Source organism: Varanus komodoensis, unplaced genomic scaffold (genome assembly GCF_004798865.1).
Source record: "Varanus komodoensis strain SLA01 unplaced genomic scaffold, ASM479886v1 scaffold12, whole genome shotgun sequence".
Lineage (NCBI taxonomy): Eukaryota > Metazoa > Chordata > Lepidosauria > Squamata > Varanidae > Varanus > Varanus komodoensis.
Window position 1 is genome coordinate 15745656 of NW_025335349.1, and position 15810 is coordinate 15761465.

A 15810-nucleotide genomic window follows, 5' to 3' on the forward strand; every position below is an offset into this window, starting at 1 on the left:
CAGGCTGAGAGAATATTTTGGCTGGAACATTATCACTGAGATGAAGAGGTCATTTACTCTCCAAGTCAGTTCATCTTGGAATTGTCTTGAGATTCCAATGTGATTCAACTGTCTTCCCCTCCCTCCAGCCCATTGCCTGCCTTTGGAGAAAACCAAAATAACCCCAGACGTGGATTCTCTTAATGTTTCTAATGCTTCCATAAACAAGCGGCTTTCACTTACATTTGTTTATTCATTTCTAAAAATGGAAATGTTTTTCATTCAGGTTTCTAGCTAGATCTTGTGAGAAGTGAGTCTTGAGCTGTCAGAGTCTTGCTAAACAATCTATATCAATAAGAGTTTTCAACTAAAGATGAGGTCTCAGCTGCATTTAGCCACTTTATTTTGCTGGAAGAAAAACTCCATTGATTCAAGAAAAAAAATTGAAGTCATGTTAAATTCACAATAGCATTTACCATTCCTCCATTTTGCTTACTAGGAAACATGGTTATGCAGGAATCAATATCCAAGGCTTATGTCCATCATGATCCATCTCAGAAAACCCTAACTTCTTGTAAGTGCAGCTATCAGTTTATATAGACATTTTCAAAAAGATGTAAGCCAGGGGACATATGAGATTTCTGGCCAGTGGGACACAATGCTCTTGAAAGTAATTATGCCTATTGGGCAGGCAGAAAGAGAACCTGACTATCCACCGTTTTGGAGCATTTATGACCAGCAAAGTGCTCTACTCTGATTATTTTACATTGACTGTTGATCTGCTATAAAATACAGTGATGCAAAATCAAAAGGGGGAAAATGCAACTTGAGTTGCCCTTTTTATTAAAAGGGTTAATATTTATCTTAATTTTTATACACGTTCAGTAATTTGCATGCAATAAGCAAATTAATATCAGTATAACAGACCTGGTAATGGCAACAATTACATTTCAGGAAAGGTGTGGAAATGTTTGCTTTTTTATATAAAGAGTGCTTAAAATTAATTTCCCTTTATGTTCCATATCCCACTTTGGTTTCTTTATTTGAATACAAATTGTGGTTTCTGGTCCATCGTTATTCAAATAACTAACAAAGCCAATTTATACCAAGGGAAACACGGTATCAGCTGCTTACATCCAGACAACTCCCACTGTCCCAACTTCTGTCGCTGCTGATAATAGATGTTAGTTAGTATAAGGAGAAGGAGAGAGAGAGTACCAAGAGCTTGGATGGGGGAAGAGATGCAAAGCCCTTATCTATAGAGCGGTCAGATGCAAAGGAAGACAGGAACATGTAGTTCGGATGCTTGCACGAAAGAAGGGATGTTGGCAAGTGTGGCTTGTCATGCAGGGATGAGGCAATCTGCTCCTGCTGAAATTCCCTCTCTTGCACAGGTACAAGAGTGCTGTCCTCCCTTGCATCTGGCTGTCTTACTCTTGTGCCAGAAAAAGAAGTTAATAAGAACCGGCAGCCTGGAAACCCCTCAGATAGTTTTGCAGCATGAAAGGCAGACCTGCTCATGGGTCAAGTAATCAGGGTTTACCATTGCTGTTAACTCAATCCGCAAGGGCATATTGAAGAAGTGGTGCAGAGCTAAATAAAGTGACCTGGAAATGTTGAGAAATGGCCACAGGGTGTTGGGGGAGAGAGCTGTGGGGCACAGGGCCTGCCCTGGGTCCCTGAGGTGGCCCGCAGCCTTCAACTGTTGCAAAGAAGGCTGTGTTATTGTCAGTGTCAGAGAAAGATTCAACTGCAAGTTCAGTGGAATTTTGTGCATAGAACAGCCGGGGGTACCATCTTCTTGTTCGATCCAGGGACAAAAGATCCTGGCCTGGCCCTGCCCACGAATGCAAGAAGCTTCTTTAAAACAACTCATACTTTCTAATCATAGGGTCAAAAACACTGCAGTGTTGGGTGCATTCTTCCCAATCACTGGAACCTGGTTCTTTTAACTAGAGACACCAAGGACTAAACCTGAGGCCTTCAGCAGGCAAGGCATTCATTCTGCCTCTGGTCTACAGCACTTTCTGTATTTGGAAACATCTTCAAGCATCTGGGATTAAGTGGGATCCAGTTGCATGACTGGACATTTTATTTTCATTACATTATTTAATCCAATTTTTAATGTATAAGTTAATCTTCTGTTTTTGATCTGGCACAACCATTTGACTATGGAGCAATGACTTTTTATGTCTGAGTACTGCAGATTCCAGCTATTGAGTGGTCATTGGGCAAGAACTCTCAATGGGTGTCCTCACTCTGTTCATCAGCAAGTAAATTGGCTGGAAGAAGGAACGATAAGAGGGACATGGGAGGTCAAAGGATTTTTTTAGACTCTTATTCTCATTTTTTTATTTTTCTTTGGTAGTTTATGAATTTTTCCTTTTCTCATTCATCACATTCATTAGCAACCTCAAGTAATTAGCATGATTTGCATTAAATTTAATCAAAATCCAACCATTTCCCAAAATACAAAATGGTCGCACATAAACAAGCAAGTAGTGTTTTAGAGCCCAGGGGGACTTTAATATAAGCTTATGGCAGCATATTTTCCATATTTTTCCAATGCCAACACTTCTTGTGCTGTATGCTCTGAGGACAGGGACCCTGAGTTACATCAGCCTTATGCGTGTGGAAAAGCACAAGAGATGATGTTGTTCCATTGGTGCAGGAGTTCAGAACCTCAGACCTGTGGGTCAAATGTGGCCCTCCAGGACTTGCATTCTGGTCCTCTAGGCCACACTCTCTTTCTCTTTGGTGTTTTTTCCCAGCTTTTGAGAAATTCCCCCTGTCCCCATTATAAAAGCTTAGCATGCATCTTTTAAGCCTACACCTAAATTTTGCTTGTTTGAGGTGGTGGTGGTAATGTCTCTTTTGCCGCGTCCATCACAGGACTGTGGTTCCCGGAGCCACAGAGATGGAATTTGGTCTGTGGGTGAAAGAAGTTCTGCACCTCCTTCTCTTGTGCAACTGTCAGTCAGACACTCAACACAGCCAGCACAAGCAACACCTAGCCTAATTAAAATTATAATGAGTAGCTCCTACAGCAGTTTTTCAAATAGCATCTGGGCCAAACACAGTGGCTTGTGGAATGGCTTCTGCAACAGTGGTGAAACGGCTTGTGCAACAATTCATATCAGGGCTTGGGAGGCAGCTTGTACAGTTTTCTGCGCAGCTCAGGAAACCAACATTAAAGAGTTGATTCAGCAACTAGTGGAACAGCTTGTGCAATGACTTGTGCAATGTGAGCAACATCCACATATTAAAATTATTAAAATGGACACTTCTGCTAGGAGGAAAGGGGTCTTTCTGCAAGGAGCAGCTAGCAGGACAACTCCATTGGATACCACCAAGCTAGCAGGTCATCCTTCAGTTTGGTCAGATCCACCATCTCCTTCAGCTTGTGCTTCTCCATGATGAGTAAGTTCCACATCCTACCTAGTCAGAATTGGGGGCAGGGGAGAATTCTGGTGAATTTGCATGAATGCAAATGACAGCATGGAAATGCACACATTTATTATTTATTTTTAGGATTTATATATTGCTCCATATCTAATATGGTTCTTAAATAGAACCTATTTTCTTGAAAGCACTACTGGAGAACATATTAATGAATTTTCTGTGCATCATCAGAGTATGCAAGAAGTGAACAATCCTTGCTTATTTATTCCTCTGATATATTATCCATGCCTGGATCCTCATGTGGCCAAAATGGCACCATCTATCTCCATGCAGACCTGGGTGAAATCAGTGGGATCAGACAAATTCTAAGTTTTGTAGACATGTAAACATATTAGAAAAAAAATCCTAATGTAGAGGAAGGGGAGGGACTGAAGTGGACCATGAAAAGCCCCACGGAACTGAACATGTCCATGAAAATGTTAGCTGAGTGTTGATGGGGGGGAACAGAAAAGGGTGCCTGTGAATGGAATAGAGTACTCTAGAAATGGGCATGGCTGGCTGATTAAAATGGTTATGTACTCTGCATTGAATCATTTTGTTACAGGTCACAGTTCTTTACTTATACTTCACTTGTCTTCTAATAAAAGCTTACAACAAGTGGCTTCCAGTTACTGAACTGGTCCATATACTAGATTCAAAGCACTGGAGCTGAACTTCAGGACCTGCAGTGTCTTGGGTTCAGAACAAAGTGTGATAAAAAATCTGATGATGCTCTTCTGTAAGTCCTTCACCATCAGAATTGTAGTGGCTGATGACCAGGAATACACCGTTAGTGACACTCCTGCTGTGACATTCCAGAGTGGTTTACCCGGTAACCTAATCTGAAACCCTTTAAACATCAAGTAAACCCTTCTCTATTTTCCCAGGCCTTTTAAAGCATGTCAATTTTGTTCACCATTTTAATTGCTGTTTTGCTTGTTCAGTATTCTGAAGGTATTTTATCATTTTATTCAAATTTGTACAAAGTGCCCTGGGAGCTTTGATGACAAAATACAGCACATTTCCCAAATAAAAATATTAAATACGCTACTGAGCTTCAGTGATGCTTCAGCACTGGGTCCTCCCTGACTATCCATTTTGACCAGTGAGTATTTGGTTAGAGTTCTGTTGCCAAGCCTCATCAAGAAGGTTGTGGTATCTAGTCCTCCTCCTTGTTACCACTATGGTTGTCTGAGACCATCCACTGAATTGCTTCTTTGGATGACTCCCCTTTCCTGCACAGTTGCCCTCAAAATCTATTCTGAAGCAGGTTTGGAGGCAGATGTCTGGTAGTGTTGCACTGGATTCATGTGATTTGTTATGAGGCCACCTGACCAGAAGTGCGGCTCTCCATGGAGTGAGGTACTGCATGTTAAAGTAGAAGCAGTAAGCTAGCTGGGCAAGATATCACCAAGGAACCGTATGGCAGCTCCTTTGCGATCTTCGCATGAGTGGTGGAATGTAAATTGGACAGATGGATGGATAGATAGATGGACATAAAGGGAAGGATCTATCCTGAAAGGTGGTCTAAACATCATTTTAAATGAATAAATAAATCCAAGAAATGATGCTTCAAATACAAGACAAGATGCTTTAAAATGGAAAGAGGACATTTCAGTCTTCCAGGAAGTGAGCAAGGAATCCCTCAGTTCAGATAAATTTGCCATCACTGCAAGATTGTTTTTATATAGGTCACCCATTTCATGCATGAACCTAAGGACGCAATCCTACACAAGAAGTACAAGAAAATGTTCTACCATGTTTGGAGCTACAGGACTTTTTTCCCCTGTTTAAACATGCATAGAATTATGTCTGAAATAATTTATTCCCCATTTTTTTCTATCTAGACCTCAGGTTATAGGAGAAAATCCCAATAACATTGTGGAAAAGACACAGTCAGTCTCTTGTGGATTCACAAACTCATCTGGCCAAGAAATCATCTCTATCTCTCTCGCTTTATCGTTTGTTTTAGCATTGTCTTTGAGGTGGGAAGGGCTTACAGTTAAGAGGCTATTATCAGACTGAAGGATGCAGGAAATCCAAAATATTTATGTTTGTCTGTGGCACATAGACAAGAAACAGTGCTCAGGAAAAGGGTTTTCTGATTAAGTGATTGAAAACACTCTGGTGTATGTTAATGGTTTCTTCTGTCCAATAGATAACATCACCTCCAGACTTATCATTGTTCTTGAACTTATTTTAAACATTCTCTCCCCCTCTTCCAATTATATACGATGTACTTCGAGGCATCCAGTTTCTTTGCTACCAGTCATCTCATTTACTTCCTAATTTTTATCACCAGGCTGGGTGTAAAAAGAGAGAGAGAGAGAGAAGAGCTTTTAAGAGATCCTTGAAGTGAAATATTTTCCAGGGAGAAATTAATTTACATGGAATTAAGCCACAGTCTTGTAGGAAAAGAAAATGATTTTGTTTTTAAAAATCACAATGGCATTTTAATAACTTTACATTCTGGTTACTATTTGCACTGCGTGAGTGGAATGATCAGGTTTGTAGGTTAAGATAAAGCTAGATATGATCATTATTTAAGTAGATGAACATCAGGCTGAGAAACATAAGTTAAAATCATGGTAGGGCCTAGTTGGACCACAAGCATCTATTCTTGTAAGCATTGTAAGAAAGAGTAGGCAAGGGTTAGGCAACATTTTGATAATGGTAACACAAATGAAAATATCTATATACTATTCAAGTTGAATTACAAAGTATAAGTTGCTTCTTTTTCTGTTCCTCTGAACGTACAGAGGTAAAAATACTGTGTTGCACATTAATCAGCATGGAAACACTGTCTTCCTTTTGCTTCTGGATTTCACAAATCCATATATTTATTAGATCTAGAACAACGTGATAGAAATAGACATGAAGGTTTTAAAAACCATATGGGAGTGGGAAAGAAGAGAAAAAGGACCCCTTCCAAAGTAGGAAGGAGAGTGGACTGCTGTTAGGGCAGTGGTGGAACACAAAGCGTGCCAATACCAAATGAAACATTAAATCCAAAACAATCATGCCTTTACTGAAAATATTTAATGACTGGGTAGAATAGCTAAACATTTGGCCTCTTCAGTCATACACTCATTTAAGAAGCAGCTGTAATCCCAGTAGCCACATTCCCAAGAAGAGTCCAAAAATGTAGGACACTGTTGACTCATACCAACAAACCAGCCTGTAGATACTGAACTGAGCTGCCCCTTCTTCTGCTGCGAGGGTGCAGCTGGGACAACCTTTCCTCCAGGACTGGGTTGGGCTGTGTAGGCTCTGCTGCTGCGTGGGCACTGCGCACAGGGCCCCAGAGCAAGCAAGGCTCTTTGAAGCAGCAGCTGCCTCCCCACATTTTCTGCGCCGGTGCTCTCAGAAAGCAAGAGATCAGGTGGCCAGATTTTTCCACAAAGTCCACTGTATGTTCTCTTATTCTGATGCTTCTTTAAGGCGTTCTCTCAGTTCTTCTTTTCTTCGCTAGAGGGAATTTCAGTCCTCTTTCCAACTGTCCCCCTTTCTCCCCTGCTGACAGTGCTCTGCTCCAGCTTTCCTCCAAGTGCAGGACTTCCACATTTGTTCCAGTGGAAGGCAATGCCTTCTATTGAATTGACTTCAGGGAAATTGTAAACCCATTTCTAAGCAGTGCATCATGTGCTCTCAGAGCCGCATCAATGTTTGTGCCCATCTAGTCTGAATAATCCTTAGTGTGCTACCTGAAATTGCTTCTTTCGAGTGGATCAACACTTTCAGATGAGTAAAACAGTGTCCACAACATATGGGCATACATACTAGGCAGTTCATGGAAAATATGTTCATCTGAGAATCAGTATGAGAATAAGGGGCTTTGCAGTGGTGGCACCCTGGAGCTGGAATTCCCTCCCCCAGAGAGATTCTCCTGGCATCTATAGTGGGCATTTCTTTGTCCCAGAGGAAGAACTTATTTTCTCAGGGCTTCTACTCCTTCAGTTTTGTTTTTAAGTGTGCCATTGTGTTTTCAGATCTCTGCTACTGGTTTTTACTCTGGTTTGTATTTGAATGTCATTGTTTAAAACATTTAAAAGTTTGATATGATGTAAATTATATTATATTTTATTATTTTAATTTCTGGGAACCTCCCAGAGGGTTTTGGCTACTTGGTGGTATAGAAATGTAGTAAATAAATGAATATATTAATGGATGGAAGGTTGCATTTTGGAGGATTAGAAAGGATTGGCATTTAGTTATTCCACTTAGGGTGGCAACAGACTCCATGGGAGAACCCTCTGGCATTGCTGAAGCATCCCTCCATGCCCCCCCCCCCCGCCCAATTAGCTGGGGGTAGAATTAAAATGTAGCTTCCATAGAACATGTAATATTTAGTTTATATTATTGGGCAGTGCCTTTCTCCAAGGTCTCCTAAAAATGTTTAGTTGCAATGTATTCCTGCTAGACAGAGGCCCCTTTCCAATGTTAACTGAAAGTTTCCTATTTGGAGGAATCACAAGTTACTCTCATGGAAGGTTTCAGCACCTAGAGTTGTGTATGTTGGCATTCTTTTTATGAAACATTGGCTGGATGGAATATATATATTTATTTATTTATTTATTATTTTTCGATTTATATCCTGCTTTTTTCCGACAAAGGGCTCAAGGCAGCTTACATCTCCTCCTCCATCTTATCCCCACAACAACAACCCTGCGAGGTAGGTTGGGCCAAGAGTCTGTGACTGGCCCAGAGTCACCCAGTTGGCTCCATGGCTGAGCAGGGACTAGAACCCAGGTCACCTGAGTCCCAGTCCCATGCTCTTAACCACTACACCACACTGGCTCTTAGAATATTCCTGTATTCCTTAGAATACAGGAATATCTAAAAATTTTAACATTTGAGTAAAAGAAAAATAACAAATTTAGAAGAAACAGAATTCTTTAGCATCTTCCCCCTCCCTACAAACATACAAATTCTTAGTGTTTGCTTTGAGTTTTTTTACATTCTTGTAAATTTTACTTTGCTAAATCTTTACAGCCTTTTCCTGTTTGCTGGCAGTGCCTTGTTATGGCTGGCAGAGTAATGATTAGTAATAACCTCTCCATTGCCCATTGTGAAAAGTTTATTATTTGTTCATTATTTATAACTCATACTACAAGTCTACTTTTCAAAATCATTTCCCTCAAAGTATCATACAAATAGCAAAATTAAACAGAATGCAGCAACCACTACAATGATTGAAATGAACATTCAAGCTGACAACATAAAAACTTTGCATGAAAGACTAAAACTTCTTTTAGCCAAAGGCAAAATAATAAGTCTTAAGAATTCCTCCAGAAAATCAGGGAAGAGGCAGACCAAACATTCCTCTTGGAAGAGTTCCATACACAAAAGATCACCTCGCTTAATTGTTTCAGTGTCACATCTATTCTCATGGGAAGGGTGGTATTACTTATTGATTTCCATTCATTATGGTTTTCATTTTTTTAAATAGCAAAATAGCTACACAAATCCCCTCTCAGGGATCATAATTAACTCTCCTCCACAGTCGAGAGAAAGAGAAAGAAAATACAGAGGATATTTAACAGGAAACTTCAGAAGCAGAAGAACCCTGAAAAATTGGGTTTTGCCTGTCCACACATGTCAATTTAATTCTTCCATTGTGCTTCAGTGGTCTCAACCCACCCAGATATGACCACAAATCAGATGTGGAACAAATATTGGAAGAGGTACTGCAGCAATGTACAAATTCTGTCATCCAGAATTTCCATGAACTGTCAGTGAACAAAAGATCCCAGTTCTAGAGAAAAAGACTAGTGTGGAAGCAAACACCCCTTCTATATTCTGGTATTATATCATTGTTCCAGAGTGCCTAGAAAATAGCAGATGTGTTATCTTAATTCTTACATAATTTGGAAGGATGCTGCTCAATATACAACATTGTTCAGCAAGCTTTCTCTGAGCAAGAGCTGGGTGGCTAAGCTGTTCCCCACTGCTGCCTGCAGTCTTGTAGGAGTGGCTCTTTCCTGTTAGCCATAGGCAGCAAGATCCAACCTTTTTCCTCAGAAGGGGAGTCACGCAGACGCCAAAACAAGAGTTCTTTGAGATTAGAACAGTAAAGAGAAGTAGCTGAATTTAAAGGAAAACCACCTTGGGATTTATAAATCCCGGAGAAAGCAGACAAGCTCACACACTCACTCAAAAGATGGAGTTACCTATTGCTAGGAGGTGGTGTGGGAACAAGTCAACTTGAGTTGCGATCCTGGCCAAGAAGCCCAGCAGGATCACTGAACCCTGCTATACGGCCTTATATTTTGCATCCCTCCTCAGCCTGAGCCACTTCCCACTGCTCTATCATTGGTCCAAGAGCCTTGTGGGATCTACTAAAGGGGTGCCTAATCGGAGCAAGAGATGACGGCACAGCAGGTTCTGCTTGGAATGAATCAGGACACCCTGTCTCATCCAACTCTGGGCAAAGAATTGCAGTTTCATTGTTGCAAGCTAAATCAGCATTATATTTATCTTTGTCTATTTGATAAGTTCATGATATCTGTGTGGAAGAATATAGAAAACTACTTTTTAAAATTATTATGGTTATTGTGAAGTGCTATGTTGCAATTTAATTTTGACTATATATCCGTGAACAGATCCTTTCAATTTTAGCGAATTTTCCCTTTCCCAACTTGGAACGGAAGACAGGAAAATTGACTATATCTCTGGAAACTGATCTTTGCAACCTTGTAAGTGAAAGAAACCTTTACTCTGCAACTGAAAAGCCAACCCTAATTTGTACAATGCTACAAGTTGTAGTAGTTCAAAGCACTGTAAAATACCAAAATAGTTACATTTGTCCTACTGCCTCCTTCCAGAACATTCTCTCTCACACACCATCTCTACAGAATTCACAGCTGGAACTATCCAGAGTGTAATTCTTGCAATATTCCCCCACTGTTCAATGCCCAGGATATTTGTACCTATGCATTCCATCCTAGAGTTAAATGTATTCTGCATGATAGCATTGCCTATCATGAAAACAGTGGAGTGAGTTGTAAGTGCAACGTGGAGAGAAATAATGCCTTCACCAAACTAAACCAGGCAGAAATCACTGTAGAAAAGTTTGCACTTCAGTTTTAAGAACAAAGGCAGTGTTACCATTTCCCTTCATAGGCAACCTTTTTTAAAATTTTTGTTATCCCATACTTTCTTTTTCATTGTCCCGGACGTCTGCGAGCCCAATATCATTACTGTTTTCCTGGACTGCCATAGAGGGAAGAAGGGGCGAAGAGACAGAGAAGAAAGTATGCTTTCTTTCTATCTAGAAGCTTAATACTGATTGAAATATTATCTTTGGTAAGTCCGTTTTATAGTCTCTAATTGATATTGTCAGCATAAATGGAGGCATCTGTCAGAAGAGTGGATTTGTTTTCATATCCAGTATACTTAAAATTGGCACACTGTTAGCTTCTCTCATATAAAACCTCCTATTTTGATTTATGAATGTTTTCATTTTTTTTAAGATTCTCAGAAATGTTGGTTCACCTGTATGTAGAGAGATAGCTTGTTTGGCTAACTGCCTTGAGTGACTGAGTGCCAGGTAATGAATAATGTTACGTTCAATATTCTAAATTTGTGTTCCAAATTCTGAATTCTGAATGAGCCACATGGAAGTACGCTGATAAGTGACTGATTTTTACTCCAAGGATTGTCTTATTTTCAACTTTAAAATGTACTTGCTTTACTTTACTGAAAGCAGGGTTTTTTCATTGGATACAATTTAAAGTCATACTCAGCAATAAGATTTGTATTTCTTTCCAAACTTCCGAAGTGCACCTCATGGGTAGAAGACAGGTAAATTAGTTAAATATAGTTCTGCAAACCAAAAGGTCTGACTTAATGCAAATCATGGTAAATGAGGGATAAGAATATTACCTTAGTATTTTAAAATGCCTCATGAGGGCAGTCCATGTTTGTAAATAAGTATGGGATGTATTTCGAAAACTTTTTAAAAACTCAAACCATTCCTCACAGAGAATTGGTGAACCGGCCATTAAAATAAATCATCTGCAAATGTTTGAGACACTTTCAAAATCTTCAAGTATTAGAAAAACAACTTTATCCCCCTTTACACTGTCTTATATCCTATATAATGATTTTGTAGTTGCTACTATTGTAATATATCAACTTAATGGAAACTAATGTTGAGTAATATATAGAAGACATTATGGATTAACAGTTAATCTGAACAAATAAAATCAAGCAAACCATAATTATAGCTCCAAATGAAAAAAATCTGCAAGTGTTGCTGTATTTCTTTATATATAACGTGCACTGATGCATCTACTGGACTAATGGGAAAGGGTGCAAATGTCCAAGGGAGCAGGGAGGAAGTGTCCACATACCGGCTGGGGCTAAAAGAGAAAGAACAGATTTTTGCAAATACGGAGCTTTTTAAATTAAAAATATCCATCACAATACAAGGCTGTTCTTTGTACAAGGATGAACAATGGTCACACAGTCCAAAGACTGCATCACTTCCCTCGTTTCCAAAAAGTGGGTCCTGGATTTAGGTTCCTTGGTCATTCATTCATTCATTCATTCATTCATTCATTCATTCATTCACACACCAGTTGTAGTTTATAAAATATACATCTTAGACTATGACAAAAACTGCTGCAGTGTTCTATAAATACAGCAGATTTCTCACTGAGGTGGTCAACTTGTGCTTGTCTCTGTAAGAAGAGCCTAAAGTGACTGAACAGGTTTTGAGAGCCTTTGAGCAGGGAACACAAGGAAAGTAAGGTGATCTCTACCTTGTGATTTTGCACCTGAAACATGTTCTGAACAGGAGCCGTCAGGATGTGCCTCACATACAATACACTGTTCCTATTTAAAGGAATATTGGATAAGCGTTCTTCAGGTGCCAGAGAACTGGATCATGACAAAGTCCTTCTCATGTGAAGCCTGCAGTGAGCAGGGCTCTGATTTTCAGCGCTGTCACCCTCCCTCTTCCACTCTTCTCCCCAAACTACAGAAGCTTATTTCAGGCCAGGGGAAGGTGGCAATGCAGCCAGCCATGGGTGTTCCCAGCCTCCAGCAGACCCCTTTTTCTCAGTTTAGATGCTGAGATGTGTTGCCCCCATGATTTTCCATCCTCCCCTGACTCAGGGTAAGTTTTTGGACAGCATGGCCAGTGGTGTGGTGCAGCCAGGGCTTAACATGGACACGAAACTGACGCATTTGATCAGCATGGATAGCAGCATCCTCCACCACTTCCTCAGCATCCTCTGTTTCCTCTGGGTTTGCTGCAGTCCTCACACTAGCCTGGGCTGGGCCAGTGGATACCATGGCCAGCAAAAACCAATAATGCAATGCATTTTGGCATGCCTTGGTCTTGAATGGGCAGTTAAGGCCCATTATCTTTGCAAAGGCTGGTGGAGATGGAGACTGTTAGAATCAGCCTGTTGATATGGCTCAACAGCACTGCCTGAAATCTGTGACCCTTTTGGAGGGCTATGGGAAGGAAATGAATTTATTTATTTATTTATTTATTTATTTATTAAAACATTTTTATGCCGCCCCATTCGCTGAAGCCTCGGGGCGGCTTACAACAATTTTATCTTATCTAGGCCAGGGTCAGGAAGCACCCTTTTCTTCCTATGTCTTGCCCTGTTTCCCCAGAAAGCAAAGCCACAAGTCCTATTGATCATAGTCAGTGCTAGACATAAGACTACCTACTGATCCTTAGTTGTTACAGGTTAAAATAAAATGGAAACATGCCTTTTTGGTTCACTTAGAAGCATGCGCACATCCACACCCACTTGCACACAGAATGACAAACACTTATGGATCCTGTGCCATCAGAGGAGGTGGGCTACCTTTTCATAAACAAAGGCAGGCTGGAATCATACAATTTCTATTTTTCCTTCAGTCCATTTTTATCAATCTCAAAAGTGATTCTGAGAAACAGCATCTGTTTATGCTCAAGATAGCTAAAACCAAAACCAAAAAAAACAAAACAAAAAAAAACCCCGCTTACACTTTTGACTTTATCTGAAGATTGTGCATAAATTGTGTTTTTATTGCTGCTTAAGTAGGCTGTATGAGGTTTCCATTACTTTAGCAATTATGCTAAGCTGATGAAAGCAATGTAAACAATCCTACAATTGTTTATGCATTGTTTTAGCATTATATGCAGTGAATTTAGAATTTTACAAAGGTTGTGTCTTTTTCTTCCTCCCCCCACTTTTTTTTTTTTTTTTAGAGAAGGGCATAGTAATCCCACTGTATCAGTGGCTCCGTCCCCCTTTTTGAGTGGAGTTCTGCTATCCCACAAATTGGATGGAAATCTCATTAGTGGAGCTATAATGAGCTGGCAACAGAGCCCCTTCAAGCTTGCGTGCTTACGGCCATTTGCCTGTTTGTCTTACTCTTCATCATGAATCTGAAATTGCCCATTAGGATTGCAGTGCAGGGCAAGTCTGAGGCTGTGATACAGGCTCTGCCGCCAAGCAGACGAAACTCAAACAAACCCCAAAGAAATGGCAAGGACTGTGCGTATGTGCACTTTTGCATCTGCAGGTCACATAGTCATGTAATAAATAAGAAAAGGAACAGAAATACTGCATGGAAGGAAAGAGGGATAGCAATAGATGACGACTTCCCAGCATTAACTTGAAGTGTTATACTACAAGTGAAATTAGGAATGAGTGAAACTCACTTTGACACCTTACAACCACCATTTTGTACATTTTCTGAAGCAGTTTATTTTAACTGCTAGGGTAGTGTGTTGGTCTGGAGACCAAGCAGTAAATCTGGAATGTAACAGCTCAGATTATGTCAGGCATGAATTCAGCAAGTAACCTTCAACCTTCCCACCTGGAGTACAGAAATAGTGGTCCATTGTACAGAAGCAGAAAGTGGCTATTACCATCCCTGACCCCCAAATCCCTTCTGCCTCAAGTACTGTGAATGTGCAGTAGGATCTTATTTGCATAAAGTAGAATAATAACGGTTCAGCTCCACTTGGTTGTCATATGCCTTCAAGTCCCCTGACTTACAGTGGCCATATGCCAACATCCTATTCTTGACACACATGCTCTGCTCCTGTAAACTCAAGGTACAGCTTTCCGTATGGAACAGACCCATCTCATAACTGGCCTTCCTTTTCCTCCCCAGTATTATCATCTCCTCCTTTGAATCTCGCCTCCTCCTGCCTATCCATATTTCCTATTGTCAGCTGCTTTCCCCAGCTGGGCTCCCAGACACCCACTCAAGGGTGTGCGCTGGGAGATGAGCCACAGCTGAAAGCACTAGATGGCTAAAAGGTTAAGCACCACACCCACAGCCTCTCCCATGCTCCTCCGTTACCACCGCCACATTCACAATAATCAGCAAGTACATACTAGGGACTGGAATAATATGCAGTTCTAGCCTGAGAAAATGTGTGTGTATGAAACATTTCAAAAACAGATGATCATCAACATCTGTAAACTGTACAATATATAATGTGGTTACAGCATAATAGAATCCTCCCCCACTTCCAATTCACTTGTATCTTGCCATCTTGGAATTCAAATGAAGATTCTAGGGGCTGCTGGGCCAAAGCAGGGCAATGCAGCATCTCTTCTTAAGTTAAAAAAAATCAAGAGGCAGTCAGGCTGTACACACACGTTATTTTTACTTTATCCATCCTCCTTTTCCACAAGAAAAGAGCAAGAGCAGCAAGCTTCATTTTATTCCTATAGCCTGAACAAAGAGTTCAGTGATTTTCAGCATTTGCCCTTGCAGAGTGAGCATGCTAGGGATAAGCAGGGAGGAGAGAAACAACAACTTTAAACCACCTCTTGTCACTGGGAGTTCCTTGCAAGAGCAAAAAAAAGAGGTGGGGTGCAACTGCAATGCAACACTCTTAAGTGTGTGTGCACGCACAAGCCTGTGAAAGCCAGGTGTTTCCATGCAGTTAATATTTCGTGTCGATAGCTCTTTAGGGACCAGCCCCCTCCAACAATGTACAGTACTTCCTAAGCTGGAATGCTTACGCTTGTTCACACCTTCTGTCTGAGGTCTAGCTTGATTCCTCAGCAGGGTTTGCCTAAAATGAAGAGACAGAGCACACAGTGCCTCCCTTTCATCAACAAAACCCACATGGACTAGCAAATTGTCTTCAGCAGTGAATCTGCATTTAAAGAAGCAGCATTACTTGGGGGGGGGTGCAGAACAGGTCCTACAGCACACAGGTCTTTCCCCCCAACATCTTCTTCCCCATTTCAGCCTCTGCTGACCATCTAATGCAGCGATACTGCTTGCTCCGGTTCCCTCCCCAACCAGCCAAGTTGCTTTCCCTGCTACTCTCCTGTCATTGTGAAAGCAGCCATGGATGGTACACAGATCAGCCACTCCACCCTCCTTCCAACAATTTATCTGAGAATAGAGATG